The sequence below is a fragment of the Heterocephalus glaber genome, unplaced genomic scaffold (assembly GCF_053883595.1).
Source record: "Heterocephalus glaber isolate CG9 unplaced genomic scaffold, H.glaber_assembly_v1.0 deba00001732, whole genome shotgun sequence".
In the NCBI taxonomy this organism is placed as follows: Eukaryota; Metazoa; Chordata; class Mammalia; order Rodentia; family Bathyergidae; genus Heterocephalus; species Heterocephalus glaber.
In genome coordinates, this window is record NW_028258443.1 from 778,558 (window position 1) to 803,179 (window position 24,622).

At 37.7% G+C, this 24,622-nt stretch overlaps 1 protein-coding gene across 11 annotated transcripts in view; it reads right to left on the minus strand.

Moving 5' to 3' along the window:
• Pls3 (plastin 3) overlaps window positions 1-24,622 on the minus strand; it is a 96,403-nt gene that overhangs the window by 48,684 nt on the left and 23,097 nt on the right. For 2 of the 11 annotated variants that reach the window (XM_087199913.1, XM_004874790.4), the window contains exons 1-2: window positions 7,372-7,487; window positions 4,597-4,739 (exon numbers count right to left, since the gene is read on the minus strand). The exons of 6 other annotated variants lie outside the window; for them this stretch is intronic. The gene's annotated coding sequence lies outside the window, so the exon portion shown is untranslated. Of the gene's footprint in view, window positions 1-4,596; window positions 4,740-7,271; window positions 7,576-24,622 lie in introns of those variants that run through there. 3 more of the 11 variants (XM_087199914.1, XM_087199915.1, XM_021252178.2) reach the window with 3 other exon arrangements.

Below are 24,622 nucleotides of genomic sequence, written 5' to 3' on the forward strand. Positions count from 1 at the left end.
CCTTCTTCCATACAAAACAGGTACTGCTTTGGGACACCCACACTTTACACACCTACCTGTACCAGTAGAAACTGCCACCCTGCCTCCTCCCTAGTTAGATAAATCAACAGAACTTGTCTCCAGGTTAGATGGGCATGTGACATTCTGTGAGTTAAAGCTCACCTACTTGTTTTACTCTTACTCATCCTCCAGTGCCATGTTTCCTAATGTCCTGCACATTCACCCACTTAGTCATGTATATTCATCAAGTCTCTCTGAGGGCTTAATATGTACCAGGCACTGTGTTGGGTGCTACAGATACAGACAAATAGGACCCCAAGTCTCCTTTTTTCTGGAAGAACTACTATTTATTAGGGGAAATAGATGGAAAAACAGACATCAGTGGTACTGTAATCATATACTGAGTGGTAGGTATCAAAGAATGTTCTCCTAGAAGGTGACTTTTTGAATTTTGTCTTTGAGCAGTTCTCAGGAATTTCTCAGATTGGACATCACTGGTGAAGGTGGTTTAAGCCCAGATACAGAAAGAGAAGATGGCATCTGGAGCTACGGAAACAAAGGGTAGCTGGGGATTTGTGCTTGGGGTTAGAGACAGACACGATTACAGCACGTCAGAGTGCAACTCAGAAGTGACCAAAAGTCATCATAGGTGATTCAACTGAAATTTTTGCCACACTTCTGTCGCCCCTGTGTGTGTGTGTGTGTGTGTGTGTGTGTGTGTGCGGTGTTGGGGATGGAACCCAGTGACTCAATACTCCACCACTGAAGTACATCCTCAGTCCCTTTATTTCCTCATCTTCCCTTTGGCCAAAACAAGTCTCATCTTCAATTTTCCTGTTTTCCTCAGTTTTCCAATCTTTTCAGTTCTCACTGAGACCACAGTTTGCACAGAAAGAACAGAAGGAGGGTGTGTTAATCAACAAGCCCTCTGGTCTACTCCAAAAGCCTTTTAGGTGATCTGTCTGCAGTCCTGCCTCGACCTAGTGTAATCATTCCACTGCTCACTTCCTGAAGAGCAGATCTGTTCCCCAGCTTAACAGCACAGTACTGAAGATGCTAAACTCTGCTGAGTTGATACCTGCTTACCTTTCCAATGTTCCTTCCCACATTACATGTATTCACCCTTGAATCCTACACTCAAAAGATACCCCATACATGAAACATGTCATGTCCTTTCCCCCTTGGAGGTCTCCTGCTCTGTGGTTGTCTCTACCCATTTCCCATCCACAAGCACTCTCTCAGAAGTTCTCTTCAGATCAAGCCACAGAGAAGCTTTCTTCCCAGGAGTTTCATGGAAGAATGTGTTTTCTCTCATTGCATCCAGCCCTGGATTCTCTCCCACAGTTCCAATTTTAAACATCTTGTTTCATTGTCAGGCCACATATACCTTTTTCTTGACTTGGAAAATAGAGTCACCACAAGAATAGGATTTAATACTCTTACACAAAGCTTGTCAATGGGAAGGAGCACACCTCATTCGTCCTCATTTTCCATCCCCCCTCCAACACAGTTCCTGCTCAGAGTAGGTAATAATAATACTTACAGTAAATAAGTTTTGTTTTATTTGCAGTGCAGGTTTTATTTGCCTTGTGCATGGTGGACAAATGTTGTATCACTGAGCTACAGCGCCAGCCCCACTTACAAGTCTTTTTATTACAGCATCTAACAGTTGTGGAGGACTTATTTACTATGCATTAGAATAACTGCTATATATATTTTATGTAAGTTATTTCTCAGGAAAACTATAAGCCTGGTAATATTGTTATTACCATTTTACAGAAGAACTAACAAGCTTAGAGAAGTTGAGTAACATGCCCAAAGTCGCACAGCAAAAAAGAGCAGACCGGGTCTCAATCGTAAGCCTATCTGACACCAAAGTCAGTATACTCAACCATTAACCTAGATGGCTTCCTCAACAGCTTACTGAATAAATTTACTTGCCCAACAAGACTTACTAGAGTACAAATATAGCTTACTCATTGCCATATTCTCCATAGATACATGGTGAATTCTTAATAATTACCCTTTGAATTAAAAATGGCCCCAAATTAACACCCACAATCCTTTGATCATGCCAGTCTGCCTTGAGGAAGCTATAATTGCTTATGCCTGAATTAATTGCCTGATCTCTTCCAACAGTCTTGGTCCTCCAGTGGTCCAAGGAGTCACACGTAGTCAGCTTTACCTTTCTTTCAACAACACTCAGAAGGGCTTTTTGATCACAACTTTCATCCTAAACAAATCCTGTTAACTTCCACATTGGTACATTTGGTTTTATCCTGTCTTCTTCCTCTTTCCTCTCTCTCACTGTGACTTCCTCTCTCTGTATGGTCCCTTCACACTCATCAAGGCCTCCTCTTTACTTTCCTTCTCTGCCCATCCCAGTTCCCCACGCCCTTTAAGGTTTGGCAGTATCCGCCTCTTCTCCTAAACCCCGTTTCCCAACTACTCAACCTCTTGCTTCAGATATTTTTCTTCAACTCCTACAGAATTTAGAATTTTGCCACAAAATTTACTGATTTAATTACAGACTTTGTCCTATAGTTATGTAAATGAAAAACAGTCGAGCTGGGACCTCTATTATCCTACTTGACTCAGTTCATCTGCCTCCTCTACACAGAACCTCAAACACTGGCAAAGAGAATATCTTCTTTATGAAAAGAGAACCATTCTTTCATTGACAGTCCACAAATTCTGTCTAACTGCTCGCTCTGCAAATCTTATTTCAAGATAATTTGAGTAGGGTGCAATGGTTCATGCCTGTAATCCCAACTACTTGGCAAGGCTGAGGTAGCAGGATTGCAGGGTCAAGGCCAGCCTGGACAACTTAGGGAGACCCTGCTTAAAAGGGGTGGTGGCAGGAGCTATAGCTCAGTGGTAGAGTGCCCCTGGGTTCAATCCCCAATACAGTAGAGGAAAAAAATGTGTTTCTGGATAACAGAGTTTCTAGAAACTTCTTTCTCTTGGATATTCCCACCATACCTTGCTCAATTGCAGTGTTTCAATAGTAGTAACTCTCAGTATGTCTAATATCCAGTGATCACAGAAATTATAATTGGAAAGCTAAATCTGTAGGATTCTATAACTTCATTGCCTAAATTATATTGGGGAAGAAACAAGTATCTGGGGTGGTTAAATGACTTTGCCCAAGACACAGAGTTGTGCAGCAAATGTAAAATTAAACAATGTATGTGAGGGAAGGTAATTAACTACTCTTACCAGGAAAGCAAAGAGATGATACATGCTTTGCTGAAAGAAGGCTCATGCCTAGAACAGCCTACGGGAGACACAGTCCATACTCTTAGAAAATAAGCCTGCAGGGGCTGGGAGTGTAGCTCAGTCATAGAGCATATGCTTAGCATGTGCAAGGCCCTGGGTTCCAATGTGAGCACCAGTAATAAAAAAAGCACACAAATGCTTCCCTTCCCTTGTGGCACATTTATTCCTATCTTTGTCATCGTATTTAACATTGCTTAATTTCAGCCTCTTGAATGCTAAGTACTGTGAACAACCACTCCCACGGTATCAGTGCTAGTAAGTCTTATTATAAACATAGCTAACATTCAAGTATTTATGTGATTTACTTTTTATTTTAGGATTCTTTTTCTCATAGGACTTTTCTCAAGGAACAAGAGGTTTGGAGTTTTTTGTTTGCTTCCTTTTAGAAAACTTTCATGGAATCTTGGTAAAGTAGCAGCTGGAATAGCTTAAGAGTCAGTATGCATCATTCTCATTTAATGCTTTCAAAGTTGAAACAAGGAGATCAAACCCTAAATGCCCTCATACCTGTCCTAGGTTCCCAGTGTGAAAGTTTAGGAAAGGTTGAAGTATAAAGAAGAGATGGTGAAGAATTCCACTCACTGTTCACTAATTCTAGCACATCAGCATTATTAAAAATTGCCTATTGTAGTTAATGTGGAGAACAAACTTGTATGAAACACATACATCAGGCTTCGCTTAACAATGTTTCAGGCTTAGACCTTCTGGTAATTATACTTGACATTTCAGCCACAAGTTGTAAAATTAAACAAAGCACTCTCCACCCCCATGCCGGGGATGGAACTCAGGGCTTCACATTCACTAGGTGAGTCCTCTACCACTGAGCTACATTCCCAACCCCAGAGGACATCTTCAGATACTCCAAATAAAACTGATGATATTTTCTCATTAGGTATTAATGTAGACACTGATTGGGTTATACAGCAGTAGGAACTAGAGAATAAAGCAACTAGCTAATGGAACATCAATCTGGGCATATTTACCAACTATGTTTCTATAATTCATTTTAATTAAAATATACAAACACAAAAACGTATCATTTCCATTAACTTAGTATAAGATTTCAGAGACATTTGGGAGATAACCTGAAGTACCTTGCCTACTATTTCCATGACAAAATATGCTTCCAATTCCAAGCCAACTGAAAAACTTTAGAAGGCTGTTACTGAAGACTAACCTATCCTTTTGCAACCTCAAGTAGCTGCTACCTATAACTGCAATTTTGCCTTGGATATATCCAAAACCTTTAAGGAGACTTAAACATCAGTTGGGTATTGAATGTGAAAAAGAGATTCCTCTCTCCTGCATGTAGGTTACCTCTTAACTCCTGAAGATATACACAAGAAACCTATAAAGGTTTATTAAGAAAGCTGGATGCAGTATCCCACTCCCGTAATCCCAGCTACTTGTGGGGTGCTGGGGATGTAACTCAGTAGTACAGTGCCCCTGGGTCCGATCCCCTGTTGTGAAACAAATAAAAAAGATTTATTAGGAAGGACAAGGAGCACAAATGGCATTATTTGCAAAGTCACATACAGAATTAAACTCTTAGCCTTCTTTCTACTTGTATAAATCAGCCGATGAAGCCATCCCAGATTTTGTTTGCCACAGTTGCTAATCAGTAGCTCCTTTTCCTCTTTCAGTGTGATGATAATCTACTTCCTTCTCTGTCTCTTCTACCTTTCTGTGAGCTCCTTGAAAGCAGGGCTGGTATCTTCTTTGACTTTTATCTTGGCTCACAACAAGTGCCTACTAAATGTTGGTTGGTTGAAAAAATAAGTAAGTGAGCAGACCTACACAATAGGCAGGCTATCTTGCCATCTCATGTGTTTGAAAAAATGCATGTGCTAGGCTAGAGGTTTAGCTCCAAGGTAGAGTGCTTGCCTAGCATGAGTGAGGCCCTGGGTTCCCTCCCTAGCACTAAAAATGAAATAAATACAATTGCATCTATTAGAGAAAACTGTGAACAAAATCATCAAGACAATAATGTGCTCACATTCCTTACATGCAATTGGTCTGTTATCATAGTTTAGCTAGCTACTCTCCTTAAATACTTCAAGACACTACAAAACTCAAGATGTTTGCAATCTGATCTTTGAATTTAGCTGAAAGTCAAACACAAAGAGGTTTTTTTAAGAAAGAATTTTTACTGGCAACAATTTTGGCACACAAGCAGCACATTTTGCCTTTATAATAATGCACATAATAGATGGATCACATTTTGACAGGCTGCAATTTATAGATAAGTTAATGTTTACAAACAAATATAAAATGTCCCAAGCTAAAGATAAACTTCAGTATTATATTATGAATAATTCCAGTTTTATGAAAATAGTACAACCAATGTCCATAAACTCATCAGAGTTTGCACTAATCAAGATTACCCACAACTACTTCTATTCTTGCTTCCTGTCCTCTACTTTTCCCCTTTTCTCTTCCTTAATTATTATTTTTTTAGGATTGTAAATGTCCTTTTTATTTTTGAGAATTTTTCTTTATTATAATGCTGTGCAAATATATTCAATTGAAGCCTATGTTGTAGAATCGGTGCCTTTGTAATCCTAGTTTGCAATATTTTAAATTTTTATTAATTTGTTATGAGACAGTCTTGCTATGTAGCTCAGGCTGGCCTTGAACTTACTATGTAGCCCAGGCTGGCCTTGAACTCATGGCAATCCTCCTGCCAATCCATACCTGCCATTACAGGTGTGAGCCACCACACCCAGCTTAAAGATATTCTTTAAACACTGGCTAGACAAGAATTTTGTAGTTATTTAATGCAAGTTTTAATAATGGTCTAAATATGTCAAACTCAAAGACAACAGAAAGATATCTCTCCTTCCCCCATCTTTACTAAGCTAAAGCTTCTATTAACTCTGTGAATTGAAGTATGCCACACTCCTTTTGAAACCTTTAATCTTTTCCAAATTTTCCAAGTAAATTTTAACACCCTCCAAAACAAATCTGAATAAATTATGGAAAAATAAATCTGGTGCTAACGAAATTAATTAACCTTCATACCTGAGGGGTATTTCCAGTCTCTTCTCCTTCAAAAATTAACATGTTTGAGTGAAGCCAAAGGTAATCTTCAGGTGTGTGTGTGTGTGTGTGTGAATGAGTGTATATGCAAGATCAGACTAGTCAGTGCACTTCAACTCAAAATAAAAATACAATTAAAAATACCATGAAATATTATGACCTATCAAATAGATACACAATTTCAGCTTCTACTTCAAGCTTTTTGTCACTGAAAGTGCCTCCTGTGGTGTTGTATTTTGCTTATATGCTCTCAAATACTGCATTTGTTAATTGAAAAACTACATTCTTGTGTTTCAGATTTCACTCTTTACATCATACAGGTATACTATATACAACCAATCTGACAAGTAATGCTTCACTCAGACTCAGAATTTACTATATAACTAATTGTACTTCCCTTTGCTGGAAACTTGGAGAAATGAAAGTCCTACAGTATAATCATCTACTTTATAGGATGGAAAATCCTGGTGAATCTATGAACACTGGAAATCACTACTATATTATAGTAATACCACCTAAATTTTATCACCTATGAATAATTTCATTTATAAGCAGTAGGACAACTGCTTAATATAAGTTACCGAGTAAGAGAGAATAGTAATCTAATCACGGTGTGTTCTGTCATGACAGATACCTCAATTTCTATTTCACGGAATTTGGAAAAACCATTTAATGACGATCAAAAGCATTTTTAAATATACCTCCTCCTCCCCTCAAATATAAATAATAATTTCTATCATTTCAACTGTTGGGCACCTAACTTGACAAATACACCTACATAACTAGGACTTTAAAACCAATTTTAAAAATACAAAGTCTTTAGAACATTCCCAAAATGAAGAAAAAAACTCAAAATAGACACAGAATAAGTTAGATTCTAAACTTGAAAATTTTCTCTTAAACTTGATTCTACTTGAAGAAATACTATTGAGAAAGTAACTCCAAATGCTCACCCAAATAATTAAGCATTCCAAGCTTTCGAAAATAAATTTCTTCTTAAACATTTAGTAACCTAGAAGCTAGAGCCTAATAAAATAACATTAAAATAGTTACCTTTCTGTGGCGAGAGCAAACCTGTTTCTTGTTTCTTTCCTTTCTCGCTGCACCAATAGAAAGAACCTTCTCCCACACCCAGAACTGGCAATCTGGAAACCCAACATTCTTCTAACAATTGCATCTTTAGAGAGCAAGTCACAACACTTCCTGCTAGCAAAAGAGAACGCCCGACAAAAGAATGATATAATACTTACGAATCCCTTCCTGTCAACCTTGTGGTCCTTTGCCAGAGGTTTAATAAATTCTAATTTAAACACAACATTGAGAGAAAAGCCTTATTATTTTGTTTTTCATTTTAGCCTTACTTTTAAAATCATACAAGGACTCAAGGGAATTTAAAGTTGGTTCAGGTCAAATACTTACAGCCCTTACACCTATTTAGAATCTGAACAGTGGCCAAGTAACCTGCTTATTTTAGAACACAGAACAGCTTCTCCCCAGTGCTGCTCATCCATAGTCAGGTACATTACTCGGAAAGGCAAATTAACTGTCTTAGAGCACTTATATTCTCTATTATTATTTTTCGATCCATATACAACATTTACACTCTGCATTCTACTGGTTGTAGCCTTTATTTCAATTACATAAATTTGGCTTCTGTTGAAAATGTAAGCTCCTCCTTGTAAGAACTGCCTTTTCTACTGGCACAGAACCTAGAAACTAGGCCAATGTTTGAACTCAGTTAATTTTCTACTGAGGCAGCACCACATAGTAAAGAGCTCCTGAGCCAGATGAGGTTCAAATCCTGGCTGCACAATTTAGTAGTTGTGTGTATCTTGGGCAAGTGGCTTGTTGACAAAATGATGACAATATTCAGGCAACAGATACTACCTTCTATACTGTTGGGAGGCTTAAATGACTTAATAATATGTGCCACACATTTAGATCATCGCCTGGCATATGGTAAGCACTAGATATGATAACTGCCCTCCTGATTATTAAAATTTGTTTTTTAACTGGCCTAGCAATCTAATTACTGAATTGTTAAATTAAGTAACTGGTTGGTTGTGAGTGCTGTTTATGGAAACAAACAGAAAATCAATAGGTATACTGGATTAGGCTCTGGACACTGTGTCTATAATGACAGAGGACAAGCTAATAATCTGACAGGAAATGGGATACAATAGAAGCATCAGGGTCTTACAACTCAGACAGACTTGAAGTCTATGTGACCTTTAACCAATTACTTAGCTTCCCTGGTGCCCAGGTTCAAATCTGTTACAATGGAGCAAATTCCACATAACTTTAGAAAGCTGACAGGATGGCTTAATGGAAAGATATAAGTACATAAGAGTATCTGAGCCTAGCAAGGTGCTCAGTAAGTGACAGGCATTATCATTTGCCTGGGATTAAACATGCATATTACCATCTGCTCTATCTGCTTCATAAGAAAAGAAAAAAAATTTTATAAATAAAACAAGGTGATGCGTCTTATGGTATACTGACTTCTCAGTACATGGAGGCAACTCACAGTGAGTTCACTTATGAAAAGCAGCCCTCATTGGCCGGCGGTCCTCATTAGGAAGCAGACAGTGTTCTGTACTCATCATTAGCCATGACCAGCAGACACTGGATTACATTTTGTTGCCTTAATGGAAGTGCTTTAATTTTTTGCACCAAATCTCAAAGTCGACTCAACCCTGAACAGAAGGAACAGAGTAAAAGGAGGCAGAAGACACATTTTTTCATCTGTCTTTGTTGCTGACTCACTACGTGAATGAAGCCTCTTCAACTTTGTTTCTCCCTTTGTTAAACAAGTATAGCACTCTCTGCCTGTGGCTGTCAGGGAATACAGGCAGGAATAAGGAACTACCAAGCACTCTGAGCTAACTGGAAGGAAGAATATACATGTATTCATTAGCATACATTTTACAGAACTGGAACACAGGTGATTGCCGAAGGTAAGAAGGCAGTATCAGTGTTAGACCACAAATGTTGGCTGTTTTTTCTCAGCTGGATCTTTTCTTCAGCCACACCTTTTGCCTCAAACCACTCAGATGGGTCTATCCCAAAATGCTGGGTAATAATCTTTTTCAGATTCAAAGCATTATCAGTGAAAAAATTAATATTTAAAAATATAATATTCTACTTCAGGCACAAGTTTTACAGGTCATTATAGCAGGCTATTTAAAAACTACTTGCTAACCAGAACATGGTGGCACACACCTGTAGTTCCAGCTGTGGCAGAGGCTGAGACAGGAAGTCAAAAGTTTGAGACCAGTCTTGGTAATTCAGTGAGATAATTTCTCAAAAAAAAAAAATGCTGGGGCGGAGTGCTTGCCCAACACATTAAAGGTCCTAGGTTCAAGTCCCATAAATATTTTTAAAAAAGCAACTAATGAACTGTTTCCTTGACTTCCTCTTTCTTTTTCTGTCGTTTTCTTAAAAATTTTTTTTTAATTTTTGTTAGTGCATATTGAGTATATAATGATTACATATATTGTGGGGAGTTGGTTCATATGCATACATAACAGATCTTAACTTTTTTCTTAATTTTTCTCCTTGCCATTGACTCCCTCCATCTCATGTTAGACTTTCCTTTTGCGGAAGATTTATCTTATTTCCCATTATCTATCTTTTATTTTGTTATTTAATTATACTTTGGGTTTCTCATATAAGAGAAAACTTGTGATAGTTAAGCTTGTGTGTCTGATTTATTTCACTTACCCTTATGGTCTCAAGGTACACCCATCTCCCTACAAATGACTCAAGTTTATCCTTCTTTATGACAGACTAGTATTCCATTGTGTATAAATATCACATTTTCTTTATCCATTTATCTGTTGATGGACATAGAGGCTGCTTCCAAGATTTAGCTATTATGACCTGTGCTGCTGTAAACATGGGATGCATTTGTCACTGTAATATGAGATTTTTTTTTTTTTTTGGTACCGGGGATCGAACTTGGGTCCTTGTGCTTGTGAGGCAGGCTGCAGAACCTGTAATATGATATCTTTAACTCTTTCCTGAAGGTATCTAGAAGGGAGATACCTGGGTCCAATAACATTTATATTTTTAGTTTTTTAAGGAATCTCCATACTGACTTCCATAGTGGTTGTAGAAGTTTACATTCCCAGCAACAATGGAGAAGTGTTCCTTTTTTCCCCACAGTCTTGCCAGCATTTGTTCTCACATGGATTTCTTTATTCTATTTAATTTATTTTTTTGGTACCAGGGATCAAACTCGGGACCGTGTGCTGGCGAGGCAGGCGGCGGAACCACTGAGCTAAATCCTTGGCTCTCGCCAGCATTTGTTATAATTTGATGTCTTGATGCCATTCTTTCTAGTGTTGTTTTCATTTGCATTTCTGTAATGGACACAGAGGTTGAACATTTTTTTCATATATGTATTTATTGGCCACTTGTACTTCTTTTTCTGAAAAGTATTTATTCATTCAAATTGCACATTTTTGGATTGGGTCTTTCATATTGGGGGGTCATTTTTTTAGTTCATTATACAGTCTAGATAGTAGTCCTCTGTTTGAGGAATAGCTGGCAAAATTTTTTCTCATTCTGTAGGTTGTTCTTTACTCTGTTGGTTATTTTTTTGTGGTGCAGCTTTTTCATGTTATAGGAACATACTTGTTGATTCTTGATGTAATTTCCTGTGAAATTGGGGTTCTGTTCAGAAAGTCCTTACTTTATGCCTACGTCTTCAAGACTTTTACCTGTTTTATCTTCTAGAGATTAAGTCTTTTAACATTTAGATCTTTAATCCATTCTGATTTTACTTTAGTACATGATGAGAGATATGGGTATAGATTGAATCTTCTGCATGTGGACAGCCAATTTTTCCAGCACCATTTGTTAAATAGGTTATCTTTTCTCCAAGGTATGTTTTTCTCCCCTTTGTCAAAAATTACATAGTTGAATGTGCCTAGGGTTGTTTCTGCATCCTGTATTCTGCTCCACTGATCCACATGTCTGTTATGTGCCAGTATTATTCCTTTTATATCACTATAGCTTTGTAATATAACTTAAAATCCAGGATTATGATGCCTCCTGGTTTGCTCTTGTTGTCCAGTACTGCTTTTCCTATTCTGGGTCTCTTCTGGCTCCACATTAGTTTTAGGACTGTTTTCTCTAGTTCTATTGGTATTTTGATTGTGATTGCATTAAACGTGCATATCAGTTTTGGAAGTATGGCCATTTTTACTATATTGGTTCTGCTTATCATCCAGCAACAGGGAATATCTTTCCATTTTCTGATGTCTTTCTTCTTTGATCTTTTTTGCAGAGTGCTGTAGTTTATTTCACAGAAGTCTTTCACTTCCTTGGTTTAGTTAATTTCTAAGTATGAATTTTTCTTGATGCTATTGTGAATGATATTGTTTTCTTAATTTCTTTCTCGATGAGTTCATTATTGTTATACAGGAACACTATTTAAAAATAAATTTTTTATTATGGGGGATCAAACTCAGGACCTTGCCCTTGCAAGGCAGGTGTGGTGCCACTGATCTAAATCCCTGGCCCAAAGGAACACTAAGGATTTTTGTGTATTGATTTATATCATGCTAAGTTGCTAAATTTGGTTATTAATTCCAGAAGTCTTTTGATGTGTAGGGAACATGGAAAGGGGACATTACTAGAACCTCTCCAGTAAGTCCTAGTCTCCTGTGAGCCATGGCAACACAAGGCGGATTAACTTATTACACAGGAAAGGTAGAAAAATGAGACTTTGAGAAGAAGCTGAGCATTGGGTCTGATCAGTGCTGCTCTGGGCGGCAAAGACGAAAGCTCCCAGCTTACCTCACCTTTTATTCAGTACATCAGGAGAAACAGATGTAACAAATGACTTGCAGATAGTTCAGTACATAGGGATAAACAATGTAACAATCCAAGAACAATGAGGAACTGAGTAGATGAAGATTTTGCTCCTCCAAGGATGTCTTCAGGTGGTGTAATCTTGTCCTGGAGCATCACAGCATCACGGGATCGTTGAGGTCTCAGTTGTGACCGGGGGCCAAAATGGAATTATGTCTCAAAATGCCATAGTTGGCCTATAGGCAGGAGAACTAGGATTTTTCCCTAAAATTATGTAGGATTGCTCCTGACATTGATGGATATTTGGGGGTCTTCTAGGATCATGTCATCTGCAAATAATAATTTGACTTTTCTCATTTCCTATACGTATTCCTTTTCTTGCTTTCTTTCTTGATTCTTCGGGCTAATGTTTTGTGTACTATATCAAATAGGAGTAGTGATAGTGGATAGCCTTACCTTGTTCCCGATTTCAGGGGGAAAGTTTTCAGCTTTGACCAATTTACTAATGCTGTTGGCAGGAGGTTTGTCATAAGTGGCTTTTATCTGATTGAGATAATATTATTATACTTGAGATATACCTATTTATTTATATCTATTTTCTTCAAATGTTCTTTTTTATCATGAATGAATGTTGGATTTTGTCCAAAGCTTTCTGCATCTATTGAGATGATCATATGGTTATTGTCCTTGCTTCTGTGTATCTCTGAGTATATAGTCCCTGGCATCAGCCCTGTCTTCTAATTTAGACACTCTGTTCACACTGGTCATTTCTCTTGCCCATACTTGCAATAGAATTTTTTAAAATTAATTTTATTGGTACATTGTAGGTATACAATATAATGACATTAATCACTGGAAATTTGAACCTTTACATAATCTCTCTAGGTTCTTATTTTTTCCCCATTCCCCTGCCTTCCCTTCAAACCTTCCATCCCTTCCTGTTTACAAAGACTTTGTTCCCATTTTTTCCTTTTCCCATATTAATCCCATTCCCTTTTTTCCTTTCCCCTAACCTTCCCACTTCCACTTCCCCCTAACCTTCCCACTTCCACTTCCCCTTTGCCCCTTTTCTTCCTATTTCACATTATCTATTATACCTTTTAGTTCTTATTTACACTTTCAGTTTCTCACACTAGAGAAGCTATTTGGTATGTACATATGTGTGTCCTATTTATTTCACTTAAGAGTATGGCCTGTATGTGCATCCATTTAGCTACAAATGTCTCTACCTTCTCATTTTTCATGGCTGAATAAAAATACTTTTTATTTTTTTAAAAAAACCACATTTTCGATATCCAGTCACCAGATGATGGGCAACTGAGCTGCTTTCAAGTTTTAGCTATTACAAATTGTGCTGCTATGAACATGGACTGTGGTACGATTCTTTTAATTCTTTAGGAAAGATACCCAGCAGTGGAATAGTGGGGTCAAATGGGACTTCCAGTCCTAGTTCTTTGAGGTATCTGCATACTGATTTCCACAGTGCTTGCACCAGTCTACACTCCCACCAGCAGTGGAGCAGGGTTCCTCTTTCCCCACAGCCTTGCCAGCATTTGTTATTGGTTGATTTCATGATAGCAGCCATTCTGTGTGGAGTGAAGTGGAATCTCAGCATTGTTTTCATTTGCATCTCTTGAATGAGCAGTGATGTTCAACATTTTTTCATGTATTTATTTGCTATTTCTACTTCTTTGTCTAAGAAATGTCTGTTCATTTCAGATGCTCATTTTTGGATTGGGACTTTAAATTTGGGAGGTCTGATTTTTTAAATTCTTTATAGATTTGAAATAGTAGACCTTTGTCTGAGCAACAGCAGGTGAAGATTTTTTCCCACATTGTGGGTTGTCTCTTCACACTGTTGGTGGTTTCTCTTGCTGTGCAGAAGCATTTTAATAAGAAGAGATCCCACTTGTTGATTTTTGGTGCTAGTTCACAGGCAACTGAGGTTTTGTTCATAAAATCTTTTCCTGCACCAATGTCTTCAAGAGTTCTACCTAATCTCTGTTCCAGGCGATTCAGCGTTTCTATTTTAATATTTAGATCCTTAATCTATTTTGATTTTAGTTTAGTGCATGGTGAGAGATATAGGTCTAGTTTTAATCTTTGGCAAGTTGAAACCCAATTTTTCCAGCACCATTTCTTAAAGAGGGTATCTTTCCTCCAGTGAGGGTGCTTGGCTCCTTTATTGAAGATGAGATGACTGAGTGTGTCTGGAGTTGTTTCTGCATCTTCTAATCTGTTCCACTGGTCCTCAAGTCTATTTCTTTGCCAGTACCATGCTGTTTCGATACTGTAGTTTCAAGTTGGGGGTTGTGATACCCCTGCCATGTCTCTGTTACCTAGAATGGCTTTTGCTATTCTGGGTCTGTTCTTGTTCCAAATGAATTTTTGGATTGTTTTCTCAAGGTCCGTGAAGTATGCTGCTGGGATTTCAATTGGGATTGCATTGAATCTATATAACAGTTTTGGAAGTATGGCCATTTTCATTATATTGATCCTTCCTACCCAGGAGCAGGGGATGTCTTTCCATTTTCTGATATCATCTTCAATCTCCCTTTTCAGAGTGATATAGTTTTCAGAGAAGAGGTCTTTGATTTCTTTCGTTAGGTTGATTCCTAAGTATTTCGGTTTTTTGGATGCTATTGTGAAAGGAATTGTTTGCCCTATTTCTGTCTTAGTGAGTCTATTGTTCCTGTTGAGGAATGTTATTGATTTTTGCGTGTTGACCTTGTATCCAGCTACTTGACTGAATTTGGTTATTAAGTCTAGAAGACTTTTGGTGGAGTTCTTGGGGTCTTCTATATAGAGTATCATGTCATCTGCAACTAATGACAATTTGATTTCTTCCTTTCCCACCTTTATTCCTTTTATTTCTTTCTCTTGTCTAACTGCTGTGGCTAATGTTTCCAAAACTATACTGAACAGGAGTGGTCATAGTGGACATCCTTATCGTGTTTGTGATTTTAGTGTGAAAGATTTCAGTTTTTGACCATTTAGTATGATATTGGCTGTTTGTTTTTCATAGATGGCTTTATCAGATTGAGGTACAGACCATCTATTCCAACTTTTTGTAGGGTTTTTATCATAAATATGTGTTGGATTTTGTCAAATGATTTTTCTGCATCTATGGAGATAATCACATGGTTTTTGTCCTTGGCTCTATTAATATAGTGTATTACATTGATTGATTTGCATATGTTAAACCATGCCTGCATCCCTGGGACGAATCCCACTTGGTCAGGGTGTATGATCTTCTAGATAATCTTCTTCATTCTATTTTCCAGTATCTTATTAAAGATTTTTGCCTCTATGTTCATTAGTGAGCTTGGCCTATAGTTCTCTTTTCAGTTGGGTCTTTCTCTGCTTTGGGGATCAAGGTGATCCTTGCTTCCAGGAATGAATTTGGGAGTATTGCTTTCCTTTCACTTTCATTGAAGAGTTTAAACAGTAGTTGCAGTAGTTTCTCTCTAAATGTCTTGTAGAATTCAGCAGTGAAGCCATCAGGACCTGGGCTTTTCTTAGTTGGTAAGTGTTTAATTACGTTTTCAATTTCATTGGTTGATATTGGGTTGTTTAGAAATTTTAGGTCTTCTTTGTTCAACTTTGGTAATTCATAAGTGTCTAGGAATCTGTCCATTCTGTGTTTTCCATCTTATTGTTATATTGGTTCTCAAAGTAGGTATTGATGATCTTCTGGATTTCTACTGGGTCTGTTGTAATTTCACCCTTTTCACTCCTAATTGCATGGATTTGAGCCTTTTCTTTCCTTTTTCTGATAAGGTTGGCTAAGCGTTTGTCAATTTCGTTTATTCTTTTGAAGAACCAACTCTTGGCTTCATTGATTTTTTTGTATTGCTCTCTTAGTCTCCATTGCATTGATTTCTGCCCTGATCTTTATAATTTCCTCCCTTGCATCGCCTTTGGGTTTGTCCTGCTCTTCTTTTTCTAGAAGCTTGAGGTTCAGGATCACGTTGTTTAATTGGGCTCACTCTATTTTCCTTATATGAATATTTACTGCTATGAATTTCCTTCCTAAGACTGCTTTCATTTTATCCCATAGATTTTGGTATGTTGTATTGTCATTGTCATTTAATTGTAGGAACTGTCTGATTTGTTCTTTAATTTCCTCTGTGACCCATTGGTTATTCAGAAGTGTGCTGTTCAATTTCTATGTGTTTATGAAATTGTTGTGATTTCTTTTGCTATTAATCTCCAATGTCATCGCACTGTGGTCTGATAATATACACGGGATAACTTCAATTCTTTTGCACTTACTTAAACATGTTCTATGAGTGAGTATGTGGTTTATTTTGGAGAACAACCTGCATACAGTTGAAAAGAATGTGTGTTCTGATTTTGTGGGGTGGAACACTCTGTAAACATCTGTTGAGTCCATTTGTTCAAGAGTTTGATTGATTTCTAGTATTTTGTTGTGTATTTTTTGTGTAGTTACTCTATTTGTGACAGTGGGGTATTGAGGCCCCCCAGTACTATTGTATTAGTGCTTATTTGATTTTTCTTGTCCGTTAGTATTTGTTTTATATAGTTGGGCACACTAGTGTTCGGTGCATAGATATTTATGATTGTCATCTCTTCCTGTTGGACTGTTCCCTTTATAAGGATGTAGTGTCTTTCTTTGTCTCTCTTAATCAGTGTTGGTTTGAAATCCACTTGATCTGCAAAGAGGATAGTTACTCCTGCTTTTTTTCAGGTTCCTGTCACATGGGGTATTGTTTTCCACCCTTTAACTTTCAGTCTATGAGTTTCATTTTGAATTAAGTGGTCTTCTTGCATGCATTATATTGTTGAATCTTGCTTCTTGACCCATTCTGCCTATTTCTTTGGATTGGTGAATTGAGACCATTAACATTGATGGTTATAACTGATATGTATTGACTTATCATTGTCATGACTTTTTCTTTTTGTTGGTTTCTCCCCCTTTGCTTTAATTTCTTGTCATGTCCAATGGATTTATCCTGGTGGGCTTCCTTGGGTTGTGATCCTCATTGTCTGTTCCTAGGACATTGTCTGAAATTTTTTGGAGGGCTGGTTTGGTATTCATGAAGTTCCTAAGGTGCTCTTTGTCATGAAAGTATCTTATTTCTCCATCAATTTTGAAAGATAGTTTTGCGGGGTACATCTGTCTGGGGTGGAGGCTGTTTTCCTTTAGGGCTTGAAATATGTCACTCCACAGTGTTTTTGCCTTGAGGGTTTCCATTGAGAAGTCTGCTGAGATTTTGAAGGGTTTTCCTTTGTATGTGATTTGTTTCTTTTCTGTAACTGCTTGTAGAACTTTGTTCTTCTGTTGGGTCTCTGGACCCTTAACTATTATATGCCTATGTGTAGATTGTTTTTGATCAAGGCTATTTGGAGTCCTATATGCCTCACTTATCTGTATGGCAAGTTCTTTTCCCCTGCTTGGGAAGTTTGCTGCCATCATTTTTGTGAACAGCTTTTGTATGTTGTCTGCACTCTCTCCTGTTTCTTCATTGACTCTGATCAGTCTTATGTTATTCTTCTTAGCATCATCTAGCAGCTGCTGGATTGATTTCTCATGGTCCCTTACTATTTTTAAGAAATTTTTCTTTTCTTGGTCACTAATTGCAATCTTATCTTGTATATCTGAAATTCTCTCCTCACATTGGCTCATTCTGCTGGGTAAATTTTCAGTTGAGTTTTTAATCTCCTGGAAATCTATTTGCATCTGTTTTATGCATTCCTTTTGTTTCCTATGTTGGGATTCCATCATGTTCCTCACTTCCTCTATTTTTTTATCTGTGTCCTCTCTAGATTTATTAATCATGTCTTGCACTATGGGCACAATCTCTGCTGTTATCTGAGAAATTATTTCTGATTTAATTTTTCCAAATGCTCTTTTGTTGCCAGTTCAGGGTGTCCAGGTGTTTGAGTATCAGATTGTTCCATCTATTTTCCCTTTATGGTTGCTTTAGGTGATCTGGAAGTATGGTTTTGAGACTTGTTTAGGTGTCTTCTCATTTCAGTGGTGGGGGGGTGCAATTTGTTCTGCTGGCTCCCATGCAGCTCACCTCCCAGGCCCTGGGCGTTGTGGTATGGTGGTGTGGAACGTTTACCTCCTCTCCACTTGGGGCAGCTCTGCTCCTTGGCACATCAATAAACTTTTAATCTCCTAGATTTCTGTTTGGTACCTTTTCATGGACTCTAATATTTTCTAAAATTGTCATTCATGTTTTGTATCATTTTATTTAGGTCAGCTAGCTTTTTATTAGTCTCTTCTGTAAACTCACCAATTATTTTGTTAATTAAGTCTAGTATCTGTTTAATTATAACTTCTTTGAACTCATGGAGCACCTTATTGACATTAAAAAATCTGTCTTCTTTCATCATTTTGAGTAATTCAGCTGTGTAGGTTTTGATTCCCTGTCTATGGTGTCCCTATGAATCATCTTTATGGTAGTTGCAAGTTATTGGAGGTATTTTGTTGCTATGTGTTCTCATGTTTCTATTCATTTATTTTACTCAGGTTTTGCAGGTCAACTATAGTGGAAAGATTTTGATGCTAATATAGAAATCTCTGTAGTTAGTGCTTGCTTTTCATTGATGTATTCTGGGCATGGTTAATGATTGGCCTTTGTCTCTGTCCCAAGGTCCAACCCCTACCATTAGTTTCGGAGGGGAGAGCTCTGTTTAATTGTCAAAGCAGTCAATTTCTCCAGGAATAGATTGCAGTTTTGTTAATGCCATAAAAACAATCCAGATATTGGCATACAGAAAATCCAATTAATAGCAAGAACTGTATCAACATGGCAATACAAAATCAGCAACAATAATAGTATTAAAGACAAAGTGCATATTGACATACCATATGAATAATGTACCACTGTTAACCATAGAAAAGATTTCTATATCTATAGTACACACACAAAAAGAAACCAAATATTGATAGAATAAATACCTACTAAATACAACAATCACACCACCACTAACAATAGAAAAAGAATTCAATAGTAACATTATAGTTAATTAAATATCTAAATATTATTAAGGCTTAATCATTATCCTAGTAAAGATAGAGGGGGTTAGGAACAAGAGAATGAAAGAAGTAAAATTTGAAAAATAAAGAAATGGAAAATGAAGATAGACATGTGAGATGAAGGGTTCTCTTAAGGACTAAAAGGAAATTAATATAATTAGATAAACAATAGAAAAGAACAAGCAAGAAAAGGAAAAAACAGCAAAATAAAGAACAAAAAGAGAGAAGTAAAAGATGAAAAAAATCAAAAGAAAAAAAAAAGAAGAAACCCAAATCCTTAAAAAAGCAATGAAGGAAAAAGAAAAGTACCCCCCCCCCCAAATTCCTCTATGGTTTTTAATGGTTTCTTTCCAAGATCTGCAGTCTTATAATCCAGCAGATATTGGGGAAGGATAGTGAATTGCTGTTATGACCTATTTTATTTCCACACTGACATCTTCGTGTGTGAATGCTGAATCCTCCCCTTTCTTTCCTGTTGGGCATTATTGGTCAGTGGTGTCCACCCTAAGGCTGCAGTCTCTCTGGCAGCTCCTCTGTTATATGTCCTTCTATGCGCCCCATGTCATGGCTTTCTCTGCCTAGTTTTTGGCCTGTGGGTTTGTGAGCTGTCCTCCTCCCAGAGCCCCCCCACCGTCCATACACCCCAGGCTGTGGCAACCATCCAAGCCCCTGTGTATCCTTGTTCATGTTGGTAGATTGGAAAAGCACACAGACCACTGAGCTTTGTGCCAGATATAGCCAGTGTGGCTCAAGTTCAAGCAGAGCACTGGATTTTATGCCAGTAGTTTCAGACCTAGCCTTCTCTGAAAGCCATACAAGACTGGCATGACTTCTCACCAGGGAGGGTAGGGTTCCTGCATCCTTTTGGGCCTGAGCTTAAACTTCTCAGAGTATCTATGTATAGCCCACATCCTCTCTTCAACTGTCTCCTGTAGCTGTCTCCCACCCAGGCACTTACAGTATGGTAACACCAGAAACTCTGTAGTATAGTTGCTCTGTGGCTGACTCTTAAGCGATTAACTCCTTCCCAAACTCTCGATTAAACACTTGAATATGGTAGGCACTGAACTGGATTTCTTCTCTATCTCTAACCCGTCTTGTGGAAAGACTCACTTGGAGAGTAAAATCTCATGTTATTTTTGCAGTTTATAATAACTGTTGGATTTTCTTGAGGCTATAGCTGCTGCTTCTCCCTGGAGCTGCTGACCCTCATTGGACTTACTTTTGTCAGGGGAGACAGGTTCCCAATCCCAGGAAGTGTGATTAGCATTCCATGCTGTTCTCCTCTTTTCTCTGCACTGTGCTCTGTTTTTCAATCTTCTTTGTAGTTTCTAGTTTTCCTTGCAGCTCCCTCCCAATCCCTGGAGATCTACTTCATTTTTTCTCACCACCAAGTTATTGTTTCCTAGGTATCTTGGTTCCAGATCCCAGAGAGGCTATATTTTGCTGCTGTTGTCTACTTCTCTATTTTAAATTCTCCCTATGGTTTCACCTTTCTTGATCACCTGGAATGTATATGCTTTTCAGCTTTCCAAACTCAAAGGCTAGTCTTAGACCAGAGTAAAATCAGTCATCATCAAGTTACTGATTTTATTTATTCACCATAACATTATAGAATTGATTTCAACTACAGAACATTTTAGTCAATGTTCTAGGAATGGATATTTCTTTTAAAAATGCACCACTATTTGCTGGGGGTATAGCTCAGATGTAGAGCACTTGCCTAGCATGTGCAAGTTCCTGGGTTTGATCCCCAGAACTGGGAAAAAATCTTTTACTTAGCAAATGCTGGGTAGAACATTTCCTAAATAATAGCTTTACCATATCAGAGTACAACCAATTTTTGTCTGTGGCTCTTTTTGTAAACTACTTCTATCTCACTCACTAACTGAGGTGTGTGGGGGGGTGTGTAGAAAAGGGGAGAAGGGTCTGTGTTTGTATATTTGTGTGAGTGTGACTGTGTGAAGAGAATCTGTACTACGGGTTATGAAAATTGCCTTGGGAATAGAATGTGATGGGAAGGCTTGTTTAATAAGTTTTACAGTTTTACAAGCAGGCCAGATAAGGAAAGCAACTTTCACATTGCTCTCCAAAGTCATCATAATGAATGCTAAGGAAAGCCAGTGGAAACCAAGCTCTCTGTCTCTTAGATGTTACAAACAAAACCATAAATGCCACACATGCACACCTGCGGACACACACACCTCTCAGGGTGGAAAGGAAAGTGGCACACTCAAGAGGCCACGTGAGAGTTTCACAGATGTATCAATGTAATATGCAGTGAGAACACAAGATCTAGACATAGTAGTTTTAAGGTCTCTTCAAACTTTCATCCAAAGTCACACTCTCCACCACACCCAGCACTAGGCATACTCTTTTCCTGTGTGATATCTACATCGGAGGGCACTCCTGCTGTGTTTAATGACATACCTCACAAACACCATCTATTTTCCTTTCGTGAGATAGTATTTTTCCCATCTTTGTGAGTTAAAAACAAAGCAACGGCTGGGGTTAATGTGTAGCTCAGTGGTACAGAGTGTGTTTGGTACGCAGGAGGCCCTGGGTTCCACCCCCAGCATCTCAAACAAATAGATAAAAACAAGAATTAAACAAAAAACCCAAAGCAAACAAACAAGTAACACCCACAGTGAATGAAGCTTCAAAACAAAGAAATCTAACATAAAACAGGTACCAAACAAACATGCAGGAAATGGCTACTATAATTTTGAACCATACTGGAGAGTTTAGAAAATTTTTACTGGAAGCAGTAGTAGGTATACAAACTCCTTGTTGCACAGATGTCTCAATTTTAATAATCAAGCAGACTTGGTTTCTGTAATCTTTTGGGGCAGTGCTGGGGAGAAAACTCAGGGCCTTGCACTTGTTACATAAGCACTTTGCCGCTGAGCTACACTTCCTGTAATCTTTTTTTTTTTTTCACACTATGGAAAAAAATACATCACCAAAAAAGTCTTCATTTCAGTCTTGCAAGTGATGTCTCCCCGACAATATATATTTATTAGCTTTGTGTAACAAAGTAATTGAAATTTTAAATGAGATTTATTGTACATTAAAGTATATACTTTCACCTAATGCATGGAAAAGAAAAAGGTGAAATAAATTGAAGATAATTTTTAGTATGTGTTCTCCAAAAACCTTTAACGCAGTACACATGGGGCAGGGACTAATTTAAAAGGCATGTATATTCTGCTCATAGCTAATGAAAATATACAAAGAAACAACACATACGCTCTACATCTTTCTATCCTGAGGGTCTCTTACTCAAAAAAACAAGGAAAGGGATGAGGGAACTGGAATAGGGAGAGGTGGAGAAGGAAACAATAAAAACCCCAAATAACTTAGCAGCTCCTAAACTTTTTGGCATCAGGACCTGAAGAGCCCAAAGAACTTTCTGATACATGAGTTAACCCTACCAATATATCTTATTAGAAATTACATCTTGGAAATTTTCAAGATAGTTATTTATTTAAAAATCACAGGAAGCCCATTACATGTTAACAAAGATAACATTTTAAATGAAAAATAGTTATTTTCAAAAACAAATTTAAGGTAGGCATGGTGGCACACACCTGCAATTACAGCATTGGGGACACTGAGGCAGGAAGATAGAAACTTTGAGGCCAACCTGGGAAAACTTAGTGAGACCCTGATTCAAAATAAAAATTTTATTCTTTTAAAATTTGTATTTCTTTTTTTTTTTTTTTGAGACAGGGTCTCACTATGTAATTCAGGCTGCCATTGAGCTTCTTATGTAGCCCAGCGATTCTCCTGCCTCAGCCTGCTGAGTACTGGGATTACAGGCATGTGCCACGGTGCCTAGTTTCAAAATGAAAATTTAAAAAAACAAAAAATGAAAATTTTAAAAGTTAAAATTTTTAAAATGAAAAATTTAAAAACTTCCCACTAAGCTGGAGATGTAGCTTAGTAGTAGAGCACTTGGCCTAGCAGGCAGTATGCCTTATGTTCAATCCTCAGTACCACAAGAAGAAAAACAAAAGGAAAAAAACCCCCAGAAATTTAGTGAGCAAAGGAGCATTGTTTACACTGCTGCACTGAGTTTGACATCTGTTGAACATTGTTTACATTATTTAACTTAACACAAGACAATTGGATTTTCCTATCTGCTTCTGCATGCAGTCTGTTACAATAATATGTGGTCTGGCTGGGGTATATGAAGAAAATTTGGCCTCCCACAAATACACTGTTTAAAAGGAAGAAATATTTTAAAAGCCTTTGCAGATAACTACAGATATTTTTCTTTACTACTACTACTATACCAAAACTTTAGAAGAGATGGTTTCTTAAAGATTGGTTACAATGTGGAATCTGATATGTTTCAATCGGTTTTTTTTTGTATTCTGTTACTTTAAAAATTCTTTGGGGTTGGAGATGGAGCTCAGCGGCACAGTGACTGCCTGGTAAGCAGGAGACCCTTGTTGGATTTCCCTACAAAAAAAACAAAAATAAAAATCCTTTGGTCTGTGTTACACTTTTTTTTGAGACAGTGTCTCATTATGTAGTTCAGGCTGGCCTTGAAGTCACTATGTAGCTCAAGTTGGCTTCGAAGTCACAGCATAAACCTCCTGTCTCAGCCTCCCAAATGCTGGGATAACAGCTGTGTGCTACCATGCTCAGCTTATGTTGTAATTTGAATGGGCCTCTTACCCATGCTTGGTTTTGTTATATTATGCATTGGTCACTTGGAAAAATACTGTTTCACTCGGTTACACAGATCTTCAACACACTTCATCATACAATAGCTAACAAATCATATTCATTGGTTTTCTAGATCTCCTTCGAAAAAGTCTAAGTATTGATGGGGCTAGGGACATAACTTAATGATGGAGTACTTTGCTAGCAGGTGTGAGGTCCTGGGTCCATCCCCAGGAAGGGGTAGGGGAGAGATATCCAAGTATTGAAAATACTTCATGGTGACCAATGCAAATTTCCAAAACTTTCAATCTCCATCCCTACCTGTGGTCCTGGGCATGGAACCCTGGGGCCTAGAACAGCTAGGCATGTGTTCAACCCCTGAGCTATACTCCCAGTCCCTGAAGGCTCTAATTTTATCATCAGCACCAAATACTCTTAGTTTTTTGCTTGTAGTGAGAGTCACTTGATTCACTTTTGGTAAAATATGTCAAAAATTCAGCTTTAGGTTTTGATTTTGGAAAGGTAGCTATTTTAGCTCACAACTCCATCAACTGTACAGTACTTTTCCTCAAGACAGCCATCATATATCCATATGCAGCCAACATATTTTATGGGTCTGTTCGTCTTCTCATACAGAATATTAAAAAGATACATACCCAAGAGTTGGGACTTAATAAAACTAAGTTTTTCCTGATTCATCAAGTATATTCATAAACACAACACATGTTGTAGGTTTTATCTATTAATAGTGAAGATAGGGTGTTAAGAAACACAATCACCATTAATACAGTGTGATGC